Genomic DNA, 20,975 nt, shown 5'->3' on the forward strand with positions numbered 1-20,975 from the left:
GAGATTGATGCTGGGTCAAAACAACTGGTTGTAACTCCTCTTGGCTCTTTCTTGTTTTATCAATAAAAGCTATTCAAGTTTTCCTCCATGCTCTTGTGTCATTGATTCTTGTTACATTTGTATGGTCAATTTACATCTGATCCTAGATTGTTTATGATTATAGATCCATGTCTTTGTATAGTGTTATGCTTCTTACAGGTACTTTGTGAAGCTGGGCATGCAAGGGAGCAGGTAGCTAAAGACTATCAAAGAAGAGGGGAATCAAATCAGGGGATTAGCGCAAGACAGAGGTTGGTGTTTCTGTTCCTCTCTATCTATAATTCATAAAGGAAAAACGAAAGTAGCTTTTCTCCGTTTGTTTCTAAGGTAGCTGTCACACCTTAGTGGGATAGAGCAGTTCTATATAGACACTTTTCCCTGTAACAAAATGGTGACTCCTCTAGGGAGAAATAATTAGTTTGTTTGTTTATCATTCTTTGTTGTTTGTTTCATAAACTTACAAGTAGCATTCGAACTGCATTTGCCATAACAAATGCAAAGTAGATAACTGCTATTTCAATCCATCTACTAGATCTGTTTATGAGTTAAACAACTGATTCACAAACTATCTGATTGCCCTTGTGATAGCTCTTAGATCCTCCTTAGATCTACCCCTGATTGTTGCATTACTGATTGCTTTTTGCTCGGCCAAAACCCAAGAACTGAACTGCAAACTGTGACCCGGAACCCAAACAGAGTCTCGTTTTTGGCCCAGCGCAGGTACTATTCAGAGAATCTGAACTTCAGCGCACTTCCCGAGTGGACAAGCTGCGCTGCATTTCAAATTCTCTGTGTTACAGGTGCGCTGATCAAACTAGGCCCTATGCAGTTTTGGTTTCTGTGATTCATTCTTTCCAGTTCTATTCCTGAATTTTGCTGCCTGTGATCAGTATATGTCTGTTTGAAGCCTCTTTTCCTTGCTGTTATTCCGCCTCCTTTGTACAAAAGAACTATAGATGTTTTTTGTGTGTTTGTTGAGTCATTTACAGTTCTCCTTTGCAAAAGTAGCATAATCGTACTGTCGTCCTTTGATTTGAAACTGTCGCAAGTGTCGATTTCAATCATAGGAAAGAGTTTGATTGTTGTTGATGGTCGATTATCCTGTTACTATTGTTTTTTGTCTAAATTTTTAATTTTCTAGTGTCAAGAACAAGTATTCATTTTAAAATCGTAAGGTGTTGTGATCGTCTCCATTTTTTATTTCGAAAAGAAACTTGTTGATATTTGTCACTTGAAAAGAAATTCAGATTTGTGCATCAACTTTCTTTTTAGCATTCATATACTAAGAAAGTCGAAAACAAATACATGCATGTGCATTTGCATATAGACAGTCTGATTGGCTTGATTTAGGAAAGTGCATTTAGAGTGTGCTCTTTGCTCTTTGTGAAAAGATTTTGTCTTTCTTTTCATTAGTAGCTAGGATTTTCATTGCACAAAGAAGATAAAAAGTTTGTTTATCATCTTAGATTGCATTTTGTGAATTACATCTACATCTCGCGGTGAACTTGAAAGGCAAACTTCATAAACAAGATCAACTTAAAATAAATTCAATGAATCTAACAACGCTTTGGAACTTAACGCACAACATTTAGAAGTCTAGGCTAAAGACGTATTCCAGCGTCGTAAAGCCTGGTAACTGTTGTTCTCACTGATGGTTGGGTGATTCCTCCACTTTGAGACAATAAGTGCCAGTACGGACTTGTGCTCCCACGTACCGTTGAGTATATTTTGGGAGACCCCAATAGGCTTAATCCTTTATCCATAGGAAGCCGTGTCTGCCGCCCTATCGATCGCAATGCACTGAACACAGCATTCGGGAAGATTGACTGCCGTACCGTAAAAAGTATTATGCAATTTTGCGATTGGTTTGGTAATCCCTCTACCTAGATTTCCAGAGCAGTCCCTTTCATTCCTTTTCAGACTCCTTAACAGAAAAGGTCCATCTGAGCACTTGTCACTTAAGGCTCATTAAAAATCGAAGGAGACTAGAGTCATCTTTTGTTTTTTCTCGACTCTTAAAAATTGAAAAAACAAGTTGTGTCAAAGCATCTAAAATTTATTTTAAATGGAATAATCATCACCTTTCCCTCGTTGGTCTTCGAAATTAGTCTCCCTTCATCGCAAGTTCTTGTAGAATCGCTAGGAAATCTTTTGGATAGACTAGATATGTCTGAACAACCGTCGACATCTAGGACTGTGTCATCCGACACAGCGGCAGCAGAACCGCCTGCTGCTACTCCAACAATGTTCGCCAGTATACCATCTGTCCCGGCAAGTTATCAACAACAAGCCGGAGTCCAATCAGGGACTGTTTCGACGACATGGTTTGTTCCTATTTCTTCATCCGGATTATCATCTGGTATTTCTTATGTTGAAACTCAAAAAATTGATCCAATGTGTCTTCAAAGGCCAATTTACCCTTTAAGTACTGGATTGCCACCATATGGAGGGCAGTATGCCTTTTCATTTTTCCCTCCCGGAGAACAACCATATGGGAGTTTACAACAAAGTTCAGGTCAAACTGGAATTACATCCAGCGGTTGGGTACCAATACTGCCTCAACAACCAAGGGTTGTATATTCAATGCAACCAGTCCACCCTGTGTCGAATATTCCCACTATACCTGCTGTGGTGACTGCATCGCAAGTACAAGCGCTACCTATTGTATGTCAACCCCAAGTTTCTCAAGTTTCAATACAACAACCTCTTGTCTCGACAACTCAATCACAACCTCAGGTTAGTGCCTCCTTATCTGGAGTGACTCAGGCTCAAACAAGTACTATGACTCCTCATCTTGGTCAATCATCCAGTATTGGGCAACAGCAAATGGTCCAACAACCATGGCTGGTTCAATCTCAACAACCGTCATTCCAGCAATCATATCAAGGACCTGAGCAACAAGTCTTTGTAAGTAATGGGAAACCGCATTTCCAAAACGGTTATCAACAACCATATTATAATGGTTATGCCCATCAACCTTGTCAAAGTTGCCAGCATCAAATACATTATGCTGGTATGCAAAGACCCACTGCTCAAGCAATTCCATCTTATCCTGGGTATGCTTCGCCTAACCTGAATCAACAGTTTCCCTTTGTAGCAACTCTAGAATTACCAGATCTAAACCGGTTGACGAATGATCCAATTGCTTATGCCCCTTGGTGGCCAGCGATTCCGCATAAACTTCCATCAGATATTGCTAAATTTAATGGAAATCCGGGTGAAGACCCGTCGAATCATGTGATGACATTTCATCTGTGGTGCTCATCAAACACCCTAAACGATGATTCGATTAGGCTTCGCCTTTTCCAGAGGACGTTAACTGGTCCGGCAGCAAAATGGTATATCGAATTGCCTAGAGCTTCATTCGACAACTTCAATACCCTAGCCACAACCTTTTTAACCCATTTTCAATTACCGATAAGGTACGAAACGGGAACGGAACTCCTTACCAACTTCAAACAAACGACGACCACTCACATATCTGATCATATACATGAGTGGCGACGTCGTCGTAGAATGGTAAAAACGTATGTTCCCAATCAGCTATTAGTTGAATGGTTTATCAAGTCATTATTACCTTCCATTACAGAAGATGTGGCAAAGGGAGGAGTCGTCACTGAAGAGCAAGTTATTGCTCATGTGCAATATTTAGACTTGATTTATACTCAGTCTGGCACGCTCTACGATAAAATCCCTGACACTCTCAGACCAGAATTTTCCGTTCCACCTCCTCCTAAATCGAACAATGACTCTAATGCCGCCGACGGCGTGATTGATACTACAAACACGAAATCAACAAAGGCTACATCTAAAAAGGCCCGTAAGATTTCTAGTCAAAATGCAAATGAGGAACTTCTTGCCTTAGAAGTAAATGCTGTGTTGACCAACAAGGGCAAACAACTAAAGCAACCAGGGGGCAAGAAGAAAAAGAAAGGGAGAAAAAAGAAGCAGGATGAGTCATCTCCTGAAAAACCTTCTGCAAACCCTTCTAGGCAAAGGAAACCCCCTGCAGGGTGTCATATATGCGATGAGGATCATTGGACGAGAGATTGTTGACATAAAGCTGAAGTTAAGAAACTCTTTAAGAGTTCAAAAACCTCAGTAGTATTGACTGATCCATTTCCAAACCCGGGAACCAAACTGGTTGCTAATCAAAATGTTTCCCGATCCCAAGTGCTTATGTTGTCTATCTCAAAGTAGCAAAATGATGCTTTGACAAGGAATAAAGATTACGAGAATCCACAGCTGTCGAATAACAAGGCTAATGAACAACCTAGTAGTTCGACAACAACTTTGACCGAAGTTGTGCCACCCATCATTCCTGAACAAATGATAGAGTCGCCAAAGGCAGTAGTACACAAATCGACATTTAATCCTCGTGCAAAAATAGCACAGAATTATAATATAATAGAGGACCTGACCCAATCGTCGTCCGCTATGTTGACACTTGAGGTACTGCAAAATTGCCTCTCCCAAGAGCAAGCTTTATTATTAGCAATAGGTGGGATTGACCCAATGGATTCCAATCTTGTGGCCTTTGATCATAAAGGATATGACCCTTAGTTACCAGCTCAACCAGCTTTCCTTATTCAAGTGAAAGCCCTCAACAAAACTGTTCATCGAACAATTATTGATGAGGGGGAATCTACATGTATTATGTCGATGAGTTGCTGGAAAAATTTAGGCTCACCACCCTTGCTGCGATCGTCAACAATGTTAAAAGCATTTGATGGACGATCATACACTCTATACGGGATTTTAAGTAACTTGCAAGTTGAACTGGGGGGTAAAACAGTAGAAATTGATGTTGAAGTAATCAACGGAAACCTCGATTACAACATCCTACTGGGAAGGCCTTGGATAAATGCCATGGCCGCAGTTGTGTCGACCTACTTCAGGAAGATTGCATTTCCCTTCCAAGGAGGAATTACAATCGTCGACCAACAAACATTTCTCCCCAACAGTTCGCAAGTTACAGGAAGCATTCCAATGATCCATGGAAGCAATAATTCGCTCCAAAATATCGGAGTAGGTCTCCTAAAAGACCCTGCCTTAATGGGTATTGCCCTACCGCCTCCGAGTAATCTGGCGGAAGTGGCCACAGTGGAATATGAAATCTTCTATATCTAATGGATTTAGAAGATTCCTAAACATTTTGTCAGCATGGATCATCGCCATTTTAGAAATATTGTAGCAATCAATTTTCCTGGCCTGGGGGGCAAACCCAAATCAGCGCTCATCGAGTGTTTGGATAGATAGATCTAAGGAATATGGCACCTCTTCAAATCCTTCGTCACCTGTACATTCAACAGAAGAAGGAATCATTCATTCAATGATAGGAGAGGCACCATGGGAAGATTACCACCATCGCTCCCGTCTTCCAAATTACCACGAAGATTATTCCAGCAACCTTAATCATCCTTCAGTTTTTTATTCTCTATCAAATACTGTAAATATGGTGGATTCCGAGGATGGTTCTTATCTCGTGTCGACCTCGTTAAAAAATGAAACAAGGAGTCATGAGGATAGTTCTTTCACTGTATCAACCTCATTAAAAAAATGAAGCAAATCCCCTCTCCAAATCTCAAAGGTAAACCTTCATTCCAACCACCGAGTTGAATGTAATCAAGCTTGGGGGGCATGCACCTCGATTTGTGTTATTATGCTGGGGGCATGCAAACTTATCGAGCAATGTTACCGCAAGGTTCAAGCTCGTTAAAAAATAAACCCTTATCGAGCAGTTTTAGCACATAGTTCAAGCTCGTTAAAAAATAAACATAAGCCATGAGCAAATTTTTCCCCCGCGTTTAAGCTCATTAAAAAATGAACTATTCCCCGGTAAATAACCATTGTGAATGTAGTACTTCAGCCATTAAAGCCTTGGTCTTGTTTGCACCATCACCTCCACTTTTGCATTGGCCGATCATTCACCTCCATTTGATGTTTACCCATTTTGAGGAACAACTGCGAAGAGTGATTTCACTAGCCATCCTTGTAACACTGCCGTGATTAGAAAATTCCAAACCTTACCTGGAATCAGTTGCTACCCATTTTATCACTCGTTCCTCAAAAGATGAGTCTCCTTTAAGCTCTTTTTCAACTGACTCGTAAAATATGAAAAGATTACCGAGCCATTGGCCTCTCCAGCTCGTTAAAGGGACAAGAAGTGCTATCCCTCCTCTAAATTTTAATCTTTTGGACCTCAGGGATTATTACACAAAAAGATCGAGCGCTTGTTTTGTTCGGCTCGTTAAAAGTATCGAAAATTCATCCCTTTTGTATTGTTTTTTACTTTTTGGGACTTAAGGGATTAGATGACGAAAAAGGAATTTTGGAGTTACCTTTACGTTCCTTTTCAGACTCTCTAAAATTGAAAGGGACCGAGTTATCTTTGTCATTAAACTCGTTAAAAAGATTAATAGCGACAAACTTGTCTATAGACGAGAACAAGTTTCACTATAACTAGGCTCGTTAAAACATAGCGATGGGTTTGTCCGAAGGGCAAATTATAGAACAAGCATATGTTATACTCCTCAAGCTTGACAAAAATAAAGAGGTACTGGTCAGCAATGACTGGGAAAAAATTGGGAAGAAAACTTGAAGAAACTTTGTTGGTAGCAATTCACTCTTGAACATGACACTTCCACTCTGTGTCCGAGTCGGGTTGGGTTGTTTCATTCACCGGTCACATCACCATGGTCCCATCATACCATCCACATTTGGGGTTAATGCTACCAATCCATCACAATAGTGTCACCGATATGTTCAAGATCACATATATCACCAGATCGTTTTCACCTCCATTAAAATCATTTGCTCCGTTCCGTGTCATTGATGTGGGATTCATTAAGGCCCTCCTGTGATGGATCACTTCTTGTCGACATCAGCTCATTATCCAAGAAGTTGATCTAGGAACACCCCATGCAATACTTTGAAGCTTGCATGCCTCAATGGCAAGTTTCTCACTTCCGGCGACAGGTTTACATCAATGGCCTTCGACCGAAATATTTTGCGTGGTGTTTGACGCCAAGTCCTTTATTCACACCACGTGAATTGTACTGCAGTACCTTGAGGGTCATTATCATTATCGGTGATTCCTTTCGCGCCTGTTAACAGCTTACATCATTGGCTGGTAATTAGGCGATGTCTTTCCATGTTCGACTCCAGAACAACTTTCACATGGATCGACTTGTACTTCGAGTGAAGATTGAACGAGATTGAAGACCCCGGATCTAGTTTCATCCATCCGGGCTGCGATATATATTCAGGGAAACAAAGACATCAAATGTACATCATTGCCGCACAGATAATCATCCAATCAAAAGGATGATGGCTCTATCAGAATCATCAGTCTACACTCAGACGATTGTCTGTCCTATGTACATGAAAATGAATTTATAAAGCTGAGCATGGGAATGCCTGCCTCAGCTAGATCATGAAAATATTATGAAGATAATGTATTATATTGTATCTTATTACCGGTCTCCTCCCAGCATTGAAAGAACTTCGGATCCTCATAATAAAGCATTTCACCCGACATCAAAAGATTAACGACTTCATGCTTTAGGGGGCAACTGTTATAGACATTTTTGGGCCCTACAACCCCAAGCATGAAATTTCCATAAACCAAGGGCTCCTAAGTCCCTAAAAGTGTTGTTCTAACCCCTAAAGGAACAAGGTCAACAGATTACAGCTTCTCCCAGAAGTTCTCCATGAAAAACTGCTCAAAATTGGTCAAAACAGGATCATTTCAGCTGCTCCACTAGCCAAGTGCGTTGCATCTCACCTAAATACATTGTGTGGGTGCGTTGCATTTCAAATATCCCTTCTGTGGGGTGCGATGGGTGAGAAAATGACAAATGGCAGTGTCATTCCGCGAGGTGGAGAGGCAATGGAAGCTTCCAGAATCTTCTCCTGTGACACTTTCCTCACTGAATTTGACCAAGGATGAGTAAGAGACCATCAATCTCCAAGTGGAAGCAAGAACTATCAGAGGGAAGACACTAATCAAACCATGAGCTGACTCATCTCCATTACAGACATCTATATATGGATCCCTCATCCCAGAGATCCAGAGGCTGGAATTTTGCATATTGTAAGGAATTGTTGTTGGTTTCTTGAGACAAACATCAGATTGTTGGGTGATCTAAGCTTTGTTTGAGGTGAAGAGGGGCTTCTTTGCTGGGAGATTGATGCTGGGTCAGAACAACTAGTTGTAACTCCTCTTGGCTCTTTCTTGTTTTATCAATAAAAGCTATTCAAGTTTTCCTCCATGCTCTTGTGTCATTGATGCTTGTTACATTTGTATGGTCAATTTACATCTGATCCTAGATTGTTTATGATTATAGATCCATGTCTTTGTATAGTGCTATGCTTCTGTGATCTTATAGGTACTTTGTGAAGCTGGGCGTGCAAGGGAGCAGGTAGCTAAAAACTATCAAAGAAGAGGGGAATCAAATCAGGGGATTAGCGCAAGACAGAGGTTGGTCTTTCTGTTCCTCTCTATCTATAATTCGTAAAGGAAAAACGAAAGTAGCTTTTCTCTGTTTGTTTCTAAGGTAGCTGTCACACCTTAGTGGGATAGAGCAGTTCTATATAGACACTTTTCCCTGTAACAGTCCAAGCTAGCAGCCTTTGCAGCATTACTACCACACCTCTCCAAGTTTTGAACCATGAATCTCCCATTCCCACCAACTCTTCCAGTGGTTCGTTGACCGCTCTTACTCCCTCTCATTCTCGATGTTGGAATTCGAGGACTGCCAAGTTTTCCTCTGTTAGTTATTTGTTTAACCTTCGTTTCTCCTTTGCCATCTTCTACCTGAAATCTGGGCTTTAACTCACCAAGGCATCGTGGGTAAAGTTGGACTTTATTGCTTATTCTTTGTGCCTCTAAGGGTTTCGAATCTTCAACTAGGACTGGAACGCCAATGTTTCTATGTTTAGAGGTTGCAGCGTTGTATTTATGTTATGTTGTAGACTGAATTCTGGAACATGGTAAGGCGCAAAACAAACATCTTCCCTTCATTTCCAAGCCTGTGCTACAACTTCTTGAAAATGGGCACAAAGATTTCGTGGGAGAAGTTTGCTGCTTTACATTATCACCTGATCCATCTAGATTATCTACTTCAGAGTTCTGTGCATGAGCATTTTCCTTGGTGCTTAACTTAAACATGATATCCCTCCACTTATTAGGATGTTTATGACATAAGGACTTCCAAGCAACATTTCCCCAACAGTTGCTCGCTATCTTTGAAGGAGGAGAGGAGATGGATTGAACCGGTGACTGACACCTTGAGATTTCAAGACTGAGATGATGAGCAATGGTTATAGGTTGGCCTTCAAGAGGACCGTGAATTAGAGGAAAACTTTTGCCATCCACGAACAATTCATCGGCAACAGGTAGCAAAGTTTCTCCTGTGCTTGTATTCCAACAACCATCATCATTATTATTATTACTACTTATAACACAGAACTCAAAGTCTATGTCATAACTAACATCTGCAGCATCTTCTCCTTTTCGTTTCTCCGGTGAAATCCCATCCATCTATGATAGATTGAGGGAGAATGAAATTCTAGGGCTCTATCTATCGTCACTTGTAGTGTCTATCTGCAAGAGGTCGAGAGTAAATGACATGCGTGGGCTCTGCCAACCATTTCCAATCTCCAAGTAGGCTACCATTGCGCGTTTAACTGACTACAATTTTTCAAACTCTGCTCGTCGGTTCTGAATGAATTAGAGCAAGCATGTGTCAGTGACATTTTAACGGTAAAAACCTTTTTAAATAAAGCACCAAACCATTACAAATAGGCGTTGACTACCAAATATGGTGATTTTTTTTGTCATATTACCTTGAAAAACTCCTTAAATATTAAAATGGGGAGAGTTTAGAATTCACTAACAAATTCCTATCAGAGCCTTATGATTCACTGACAAATTCTTATCCGAGTATGGGTAAATTAGATAAGAAAATAAAAAGGAAAACCTTCCAAAATAGGTAACAGATAAGCTAAGGCTTACCAATATAAATATTGTAACATATTTGCTGATGTAAAATTAAATAAGAAAATAAAAAATAAAACCTTCCAAAATAGGTAACAGATAAGCTAAGGCTTACCAATATAAATATTGTAACATATTTGCTAATGTAAAAGACACTGAAAATAAGATTCAATTTTTCATTAAACCTTTTCTAATCATTCTATAATTCTTCAAACTCTGTTCCTGGCGCATTTACAAACGAAATAAACACTTCATAGATCTAAATGAATCAGAGCAGGCATATGTCAATGACATATTGCCGGTAAAAGACTTTTGGATAAAACACAACCATTAGAGATAGGTACTAACTAACTGTTTCGGAGTTTTTGGTAGAAATCTGGTAATTTTTTTTAAGTTATATTATCTTGAAAAACTTTTTGAGGATTAGAATGTGGAGAGTTTATAAGTTATAAACAAATTCTTATTTTATTATGATCAAATTAGATTGGAAAATAAAGGGAGAAAATCTTTAAAATTTGTATTTTATTATGAGCAAATTAGATTGGAAAATAAGCAGGGAAAACTTCCAAAATTTATTACAAATAAATTAAGGGTTACAAATATAAATATTGGAACAGATTTACTAATATAAAAGAAATTTATAACAAATAAATTAAGGGTTACAAATATAAATATTGGAACAGATTTACTAATATAAAAGACACTGAAAGTATAATTCAAATTTTCATTTCTTGTCTAATCATTTTACATTTTAATTTTTTTTGTCAGAATTTAGCAAAACATTTTTTATTTTTTTTAAATTGACGAAACTACATGTTCAACATATCCACTGTGTCACCCATATCACCCCCAATATCCACTGTATCATGCCAATCCTGATATATCAGGAATTGAACCAATCATTTCAATTCTTTAGAAAACTAGAACAAACTAAATTATGTAAACTTCACAAATCAAACTTTTAGGAAATTTGAAAAGAAAATACCAAAAGAACCCTAAAAAATACACTAGAATTTTAGGAAAACCCTAAAAAAATTTCTCAAAATATTCCTCGAACATGAGTAAGAAAAACGGTACTATTAGTGGTACTTCCTCTGGTTTTGAAGTTACAAGACCAGGGAAAGATTACCAGCTACAACAAGACTAAACCATGTTGAGGGTTTATCTCTGGAAAGCTCAAGCACACAAAACTATCATATAATGTAAAAAAAAGAATAGATCAATAAATAAATATGCATTATATTTCTTTAGGTAATAAATAAATATGCATTATTAGAAAGTATTAATTTGTTTAATTTAATGAATTTTAGTTTTCATATATATTTTATACAGGTGGTCACAAACCTATAAATGTCTCAAAAGATAAAGATACAAGTTACAATTGGGGAAATGTATGGATGGACAAAAGGGAAAACTTCTAAGACTCAACAGAATTCAAAAACACTTGAAGAAACCCATAATGTTCATGTGGAACAACAATTACAGGAAAGTTTTGGAAGTTCTTCTGAACATGATGTAGATGAAGAAACAAATGAAGTTGAAGAAGAGGTTGCTGATAATTCAGAAATGAAAGTGCAAACAAAAAGACAATTTCGCATGGAATGGTTAGATAAGTTTGTTTGGTTGAATTATGTGAGGTTTGATGATAAAATAACTATGAAGTGTAACTATTGTGAGAAGTATAGGATGAATGGACCATGGGGTTTAGGGAATGGTTGCACCACATTACAACATGATGCTCTTGTTACTCATGAAAAATCACGGGTGCATAAAGATGCTAAGGAAAGATGGATTAATGCATTAGAGGGAAAGATGAAACCAATTCCAGATCATATTAGACAGGTGAGAGATGCCAATAAGGAAAGAGTGATTTCTACAATGAAAATATCATATTTCATTTGTCAAGAAGATTTATCTCTATCAAAGTATGAGAAGCTTTGCAAATTTCTAATGGATGCAGAAACTCCAAATATGCCAAAGTCTCAAGAGTACTCTTCATACACAAATCGTAAGTCTGCAAATGATTTTATATATTGCATGTCAAAACATATTGAACAGATTCAGATAAAAAATATGTTAGAAAGTCCTTTCTTCTCATTGATGGTTGATGAAAGCACTGATCGAACCTTAGAGCAACACCATGTTATTTGTGCAACATATTTAGACTCAAAGGGTCTCAAGCTACCTATCTCGCAGTTTATGAAGCTCAAAGATGTAGTAGATGGAAAAGGAAAAACAATATATGATAGTGTCAATCAATTAATAGATGTTATAGGCCTTCAATATAAAAATTTGATAGTTGTTTGTACAGATGGAGCTTCAGCGATGATTGGACATGAAAATGGCTTTGTTTCATTTTTGAAAAAGAACAATCCAAACCTTATTACAGTTCATTGTGTGGCTCATCGTGAGTCTTTAGCAGCAGCAGATGATTCTAAGAAATTACGTGAGTTATTATTTGTCGAAAAAATTGCAAACAAAGTGTATTCATCGATTCAAAACTCTCCAAAGAGAAATAACGAACTTAATTATTTGCTTAGAGTCATGCAAATTGATGTTATTGATGTTCTACAAATACATTCAGTGAGATGGTTATCCAGGGGGGAAGTTATTATAAGGCTTGTGAAGCTTATGCCAGCAATTTTAACTTTGTGGAAAAATGAAAAAAAAACTTCATCTTGGTATGATAAGACGAGAATATATTCTATCCGGTTTTGTTTACATATGCTTGTTGATGTGCTAGGGGAATTGAACACGTTGAATGTGACTTTTTAAGAAGAAAATGTAGACATTACAACTATTGGGTTGGCTCTTGAAGTAACTATAAGCACATTGCCTAGATGGTTTTGAGAAAAGAGACATTTGTAGAAGGCACAACTTATCTTTCAAAGTTTTTAAATGATTCTCAAAATGGATACGTTGATATTAAATATGAAGGCAAAGTTGTAGATAGACATGAGTTACGATACATCTCTATCTAAGCCATGGATATTGAATCCAATGAAGCAAGGAAACAATCTAAGAAACCTTGTATTGAAGGTATAGAAGAGAGTTGTCAGCAACTCATTGAAGGTTATATAGAGACTCTCATAGACTCTTTGAATGAAATATTTCCAGACCTTCATCTTTTTAATGCAGCGAAATTGTTCAACCCTTGTTATTATTCAAAAGAGCGTCGTAGTCGTGAGAAAAATTCAGAGCATTGGTTTTTAAAGCTTTTTCAACATTTGCAACATACCATATCAAGTGATGTTGGATTTGTAGCTTTATTTGATGTTAAGCTTGTAAAAGAGAGTTGCACCCTTTTGTTGATTCATTAAATCTGGCTTGTGAGGGGTTTTCTATGAAAGAATCATGGAAAGTGTTTCGTAACACAAAACAATGGCACAAAATTTATCCTAATATGATTAAATTATGGCAAGTTGTCCTCACTATTCCTGTAAGTACAATGGATTGTGAAAGGGGATTTTCTAAGAAAAACATCATCAAGGACATTAGAAAATCGAGGCTTGGGATGGATACACTAGATTCTCTAATGAGAGTATCTTTGAATGGACCTAAATCATCTAATGTTGATTGGCATGCAGTATATGAGATATGGACAAATACAAAGTCAAGAAGGATTCTTGAGCTTTGAAAATTCTTCTAGTTTATGTTTAATAGAGGATCTATGTATTGAGATATTCCTATTGATAAGTTTTTTTGTAGTTTCTCTAGAAAGTTTGACTTTTAATGAAGTATAATCACTGTTTATTATTGCATAACTTTTTTGTATTTTCTCTAGATGATTTATTTATAGTCCATGATTTATTTATAGTCTCACTAGATAATTTATTTATAGTCCATGGATTGTAAGTTTTGCAAAGATTTTATTGTTTAAATGGTCCCACCATAAATCTGATAGACTACAAATCTGCAATGTCAATCTAACAAGAATCAAACCATTATTTTTATCTTCCATTAAGTTGACATAATATCTAACATGACTCAAAACTGGTATAAACATTACAAAATGGTCCTCTACTTTCAATTGACGACTGAACCAATATCCAACTGTGAATGTTGTTGGCACTTAAAAAAAGCTTTAATGATCAAGCTCATGTTTTAAGTCAATTTGTGATATATTATTTGTAATGGCATTTGATAGGGAATGAGATTTTATGTTTTTAGTGGATCCTGTAACAACTTAGTTATCTTGAGTTACATGTACTCTAAAAAGTGGATCCTGTAACAACGTAGTTATCCTGACAATATAGTGAAGTCACAGGAGCACAGTATAAAAGAACTCTCACTTTGTGAAAAGAGTAGAGGATTTCACCATAAAAGTGTTCAGAAATTCCATGGAAACATTCATCTACAATTTCCATGTTTGAAACATTACAGAGTTTTTTCAGCCCAGCAGATATCGCTAAAGCTGCGTAATTTCTTTGCCACAGAATAAATTCAAGAATTTATTAAAAAAATGATTTAAAAAAAATCTAATAAATTCAAGAATTTATTTAAAAAAATAAATCTCATTTAAAAAAATTATTATTAAATATTTATGAATAATGGAAATTTAAAATGAATTTTTATAAATAACAGTCATTATCAGCCTCCAATTTGATGACTTATTGTGTGTTGTGGAATAAATTTACAAAAATTGTTAAAATAGAGTTTTCCGTGACACTCACATATTTGATTAAAATGTAAAACGAATGGTAAAAAAAACACAAAAACATCATCAAATTTTAATTTGACAGGCAAAAAGAATTTGAAATTCCAGGCTTGATGGCGCGTTGTGTTATATGGTGGTTGGGTATCGTTAATAAATGGCAGAGGACATTGGGGTGTATTAATAGCCATATTCATGTTTAAATCCATGACCATATCTCATCTCAATTCGTTGAAAATTCAATAACCATTTTTGTAAATATATATTAACTTTTATTTTTTTTGTTAGTATATATATGAGTTTGGTTATTAAATGTTTAAGTTTTGTTTTATATGATTTGGTTAAATTATTTTTTATATATAGTTATTTTAATAACTATATTAAAAATAATTTTTGTTGTATGATTTTTAATAATGATTTTTTTTTTGTTTCTTGTGCAGGTTTAGGAGGTCAATGATGGACTTCCATGGGGGTCCTACGTGTTGATTGGGATGTCATGTGACACACTATGGGCCCCACTTTTTCCTTGTCACCTCAAACTTTGAAGAGCTCTATCTTTCGCATACGAGCTCAGTTTGACGCACTTTTTACACCTCTTCGATCAGGATGACAATATCTACAATCTGGTCCTGGATCAAAGTCATTCTGATGACTTTGATTTTTGAGCGTCCCTGAGTCCTCCTTGTCCTGTGTGTGTTCCTGAAGATCCACCTGGATCAATCCTCCCCACTGAGGAGCTTTTGGTCCTCCAAAAGCATGTAGAATAATCTGCAACTTTCTCTGTACCCTGTCTGCATCACAAGCATCTTGAAAAGGCCTCCCTTCCATCTCCTTCACCTTTGTTCTTCGGAGCCTTAAGAGACAAGCTGACACCTGCTACTTCTGCAACCTATAGTACTTTGTTTGCAAATGACATGCTTTGAATGACATGACTAAACTAAAGACCCAAACATCCCCACACTTGCCACGAGTTTATAACACATACTTGGTGGTCAAGTTTACAACAAGATGGATGTAATACCCCAGCTATGAAAACAAGGCCAACTTGTCATTGTTGCTTCAAAAAGTGATGGAAAACACATCATCATTGCAACACATGATTTACATACATAAGGCCAGACACTATTGTTTCGACAAGTGATGGAAACATAACATCACTTTCAGAGTGTAAAATATGACTGAAAACATGACCAGACATCATTGTTGTTGACCAAGTGATGGAAAACATATCATCAATTTTACACTTTAAAATGAAACAAATGATTTACAAAAGAATGACCATGAAACAACAACATGTCTAGAAACCATTTTTCACTGATCAATGTGAATGGATCACCTCCTTGTGGTGGTTTTGCTTGTTGAACAACTTCTCTTCCTGGTTCACGCACCAACGCTTTGTCTTTAAGGTGTTGCTCTGGATGGAGCCTCCAACAAGTGGCTTTTTGATGGCCATTTCTGTCGCAATGACTGCAATAGGCTTTCTTCGTCTATATCTGCTTAACTTGTTTCTTTTCATGCTGCCGAGAGGGTTTTTCATGCCTCATGAATGCTGCTATTCTTTTCCAACACTTGGAAAAGCTATGGTTAGGTAAACCACAAAAAGTACATGTTTTTCGATGCCTTGATCTTCGTTCATTAGTAAAAACATGATCATAATCAAAATGAACATTCGAATATCGAAAGTGATTATACCTTCCTTTGTTGTTTTCGATGTCAGCATGGTGATGAGAGCTTGCCTCAGCTCTCTCCCTGTGATGGAAATTGCCATGGGATGATGGGGATGTTTTCCCATCATTCTCTTTCCTCAACGATGTCTCAGACGACTCTGACACCTTTGAGCACTCTCCTTTAGTGTATCTTGATCCTGCAAATCGATGCTCATGCACAACCTCCAAAGGTTGAGTGATGCCTTAGTTATTAACACCAAGTTATTTCTCCTCGTGCCTTGTCTTTGTAAGGAGCCTCATATTTGTCCCTGTAACTAGGATCTCCACATCTCCAATAGACATCATACTATGAGAAGATGAAATCGAAAGGAAATCAACATCTTTTACCTTCTCTTTCGATTTGGAAAGAACTGATGAGGGCTACTCATCATCTGTCGTTGGTGGTTCGCTAACTGTCTCAGGCATTCCCCTACTTCTTTCCTGACATATCCAAGTCTTTCTTGACGGGGTAATTCCTCTACTTTGATGGGGTTGACAATGCCTTGGCCATTAACACCCAAGCCTTTTCCTTCATACCCCATTCTCTTCAACAGTTTGGAGCCCATTCCTGTGGTATGATTTTCAAACACAACAAAATAATCATCAAGAAACATACATGAAGATGGACAACTACTTTTTACCTCACATGAGTCACACTGCAACTTTTCCAAGGCCTTGTCCTTTGCTTGCAACTTTCGTAGAAAACTTTGTTTTTCCTCTTTCTCTTCATGTAGGCGCATCTTCAATTCATCGTTCTCTCTTTCAAGATTATGTTTGTTTTTCTTTAGTTCTTTCATGACCTCTTCTATGGCTTACAATTGAAGCTGTAATCGCTCCTTTTCCTCTGTCTCTTTCTGTAGAGTTTCATACACAATTTCCACTCTCTTGGAAATGTTGACCATGGTCTCATACATTGCTCTACTCTATCGCTGCAGGTTCCATTGTTCACACTGCAATTCACATACACGTAAATACCACTCTGATACCACTTTATCCAGATTCGGGTGTGAAGAAGGACCTTTCCAAGACCTTTTACTTTCATGATGTGTTAAAATTGTTGTTTAAAAGAACATTAATGAATACATCTGCAAACTGTAAAGAAGAGGAACATAACAATCATCAACACATGAGAACAAAATCCATTGATAACAGAGTTCGTCCAAGAGGAACTACATCTTCGGGCCCCAGTGTCAAGATGGTGTAGGCCGCTGCATTATATGTTGTCAATAAAGATGATGTAGACAGAGATGATGTCTCGATCATACAAGGAAGAATTCCCTCACACAGGAGTGGCTCTAAGAGATGTTCCATAGCTAGAACTCTCAATCAAAAGACTCCTATCAGTATGACACAAAAACAAGCATGTGCACATCCCGCCAACATGGCACAAAAGGGATGTCAAAGCAAAACACATCCATGACGAGAACAAGAGTATCCCAGCAACATACAATAAGGGATCTCAAAGCATAACATGAAGAGTTATGACAGCAAGTACATCACATAGAAGATTCTGCATCAAATCAAGCAAGGAATCATGACAACATGTAATAAACAAGATCCTGCATCAATCATCAATCATGGATATGTACAACATAATGTAGAAAGAAGAAGTACATGAACACATCATATACCTCACCACCAAGGGCCATCTGAAGCAAAGGTTGTTAAAGTGCTAAAGCTTGCTAAAACATCGATCTCATAGCATCAATCACAAGAAGAAGATTGTTCGCAAATGAAGATGGACATCTGCATTGGCACTTAGAAAAGTGACTGAAAGAAGAAATGAGAGAAAGACAAATCTAAATACACCATCAGATTTGTGGTGTCGAGTAGTGCTAAAACAACTATCCAAAATCCAAATTCTGAGAAGTTGAAAATTCGGAGTTCAAGGAATCTTTTAGATTCCCTCGGGATTCCTCAAAGATTTTGTTTCAGGGATGAGCTGAAAATCTGCTACTCAGATGTCAAATCTGATTTCATCATTAGGATCCCTATGAAAAACCATGAAAAAAGAGTATAAACTTGACCATATTCTGACAAAGTGAAATTTTACCTCATTGGGAAAATTTCATGGCTCATGGCTCTGCTCTCTGTGTTCGCTGAAATCATGGTTCCACGTGCTTTTGAAGATGACCAAAAAATATAGACCTCTGATGATGAAATGAACAACACCATTACGTTCGTGGCGACGAGAAGTGTAAAAACCATATAAAACTTGTCAAATTCTGACACAGTGAAAATTTTGCCCTCGTGCAAAATTCATAGTCCCTGCATTAAAAAATTATTAAACTGCCTTGAAATTCATGCCCGCTCCTGTCTCGAAATTTTTGCAATCCTCCTCCTCCTCTAGTACTGAAAAAGTGAGTTTATATTAATTTTAGGGCAGAAATACCAATATAATTGGTTGGCTCAAAGGTTAAAAATTGAATTTGATTGTGAAGGGGTTAGGGGATCAAATCTTGTCCCTCTCATTTTAGTTACATTATGCTTTAAGGATGGCACCAAAAATTACATGCGTGGGGGTCGGGTCCCCATTGGGTGGCGACCCCTGTACCCTCCTCCGCAGTCTCCATATGGTAGCATTAACACATGTATTAATAGTTTGGTGTGTTCAATTGTTTTTGGGGTCGGGCAGGTTCGACCACCGTCAGTCCCTTAATAAATGTGTTGACAATGATATATAGATATGGAACGTTGCGTTATCTAGTGGTTGGGTATCGTTAATAAATGGTGGAGGACATTGGGGCGTATTAATAGCCATATTCATGTTTAAATCCACGACCATATCTCATCTCCATTCGTTGAAAATTCAATAACCATTTTTTTAATAAATACTAACTTTTATTTTTTTTGTTAATATATATATGAGTTTGGTTATTAAATGTTTCAGTTTTGTTTTTATATGATTTTGTTAAATTATTTTTTATATATAGTTATTTTAATAACTATATTAAAAATATTTTTTGTTGTATGATTTTTAATAATGAGTTATTTTGGTTTCTTGTGTAGGTTTAGGAGGCCAATGACGAACTGCCATGTGTCAATGGCTGATGGGCTGCCATGTGGGTCCCACGTGCTGATTGGGATGCCATGTGGCACACTGTGGGCCCCACTTTTTCCTTGTCACCTCAAACTTTGAAGAGCTCTATCTTTCGCATACGAGCTCAGTTTGACGAACTGTTCACACCTCTGCGATCAGGATGACGATATCTACAATCTGGTCCTGGGTCGAAGTCATTGCGATGACTTTGATTTTGAGCGTCCCTTTGTCCTCCTTGTCCTGTGTGTGTTCCTGAAGATCCACCTAAATCAAATCCACATAGATAACTAGCCAATACAATCCCTACGAGCCTAGGGTAAGCTTCAACATAACATGCATTACAAGTGGATGGGGTTTTCATAATAGTTTCATTTAGTGATCAGTATAAGCAGGGTAGTATGAACAAGTTAGCTAACATTCTTTCATGGCCACCCACATCAAAGATCACAAATTTGGGAATTTTTATGCACGTGGAGTCCTTCAACCATGATTCATAAAGAGAGGCATATTCATAGGACAATGGATTTGAGGAGGTGTTCAACAATTGTAAAGATAGAGTCATGTGCATGACTACCATTTCTAGGGCATGTTACTCTACAAGATGAATAAGTTATGTGTTCCTAAAGATGAGAAATTGTAGCTGAATAGAGAGGCTCACACCTCCAAGGTTGCAAGGCACTTTGGTGTAGGTAAGATAGTGGAAAACATGCAGAGGTGTGTGTGTATTGGTTCAATATGAAAGAATGGGCAGCTAGGTTAATAGAAGCATGCATGATTTGTTGTACTAGTAATTTTAGTAACATGAAAAAGGGTCTATATCATACCTTTCCTATACCCACTTATCCTCAGAAAAACATTTCCATAGACTTGATGGGAGGTGTTGGCTTAAGGGGGAGTGACCCAGGTTCAGAATTGTTTGCACCAACCAACAAAACCCTAACTGTTAGCCCTTTCGGCAACAACCTGCATAGCGTAGGATGTAGTCTCACCCTAAGTAGTATTGAGGGATGTTAGAACCAAGTTTCTACATCCAGAGATAGTGTGATAAGCAGTCTTAAGCTCTTATAGCTCAGATCAACCTTCACACAGATCTGTATCCTTCTAGGTCTTGCTACTGCAACTCTAAGGAAACAACTTCTAGACCTTTGTGAAGGTCTGTGATCAGACTTTATAGACCCTAAGGAAGAAGTCTATCTACTTTAGCACACTAATTGATAACCCTAGATCTTCCTTGACGTAGATCTATCCAATTCGTTAGAAATCATAACAGAATTAACCCTTGACTTCGTGAACATGGATAATCACTTAATTCATGCATAAATAGTATATATTCAATAGAATCACGTAGCAATTACATCTTATTTTATGGAAAACACATTAATATGCGACAGAACATAACATAAAAAAAAATCATAATAATTCTCAGTTGAAAAGTATTTCTTCAGAATTAGTCTTTATTAAGCTTCAATGTTCAGATTACAGAATTCTTTACCTTGCGCACTCAGCTGTAGACTTGCCAAGGCCTCCTGCGCACTC

The sequence above is a fragment of the Pinus tabuliformis genome, chromosome 8, assembly GCF_031772625.1.
Source record: "Pinus tabuliformis cultivar Carrire ecotype Pingquan chromosome 8, CPIR1, whole genome shotgun sequence".
NCBI classification, from domain to species: Eukaryota; Viridiplantae; Streptophyta; class Pinopsida; order Pinales; family Pinaceae; genus Pinus; species Pinus tabuliformis.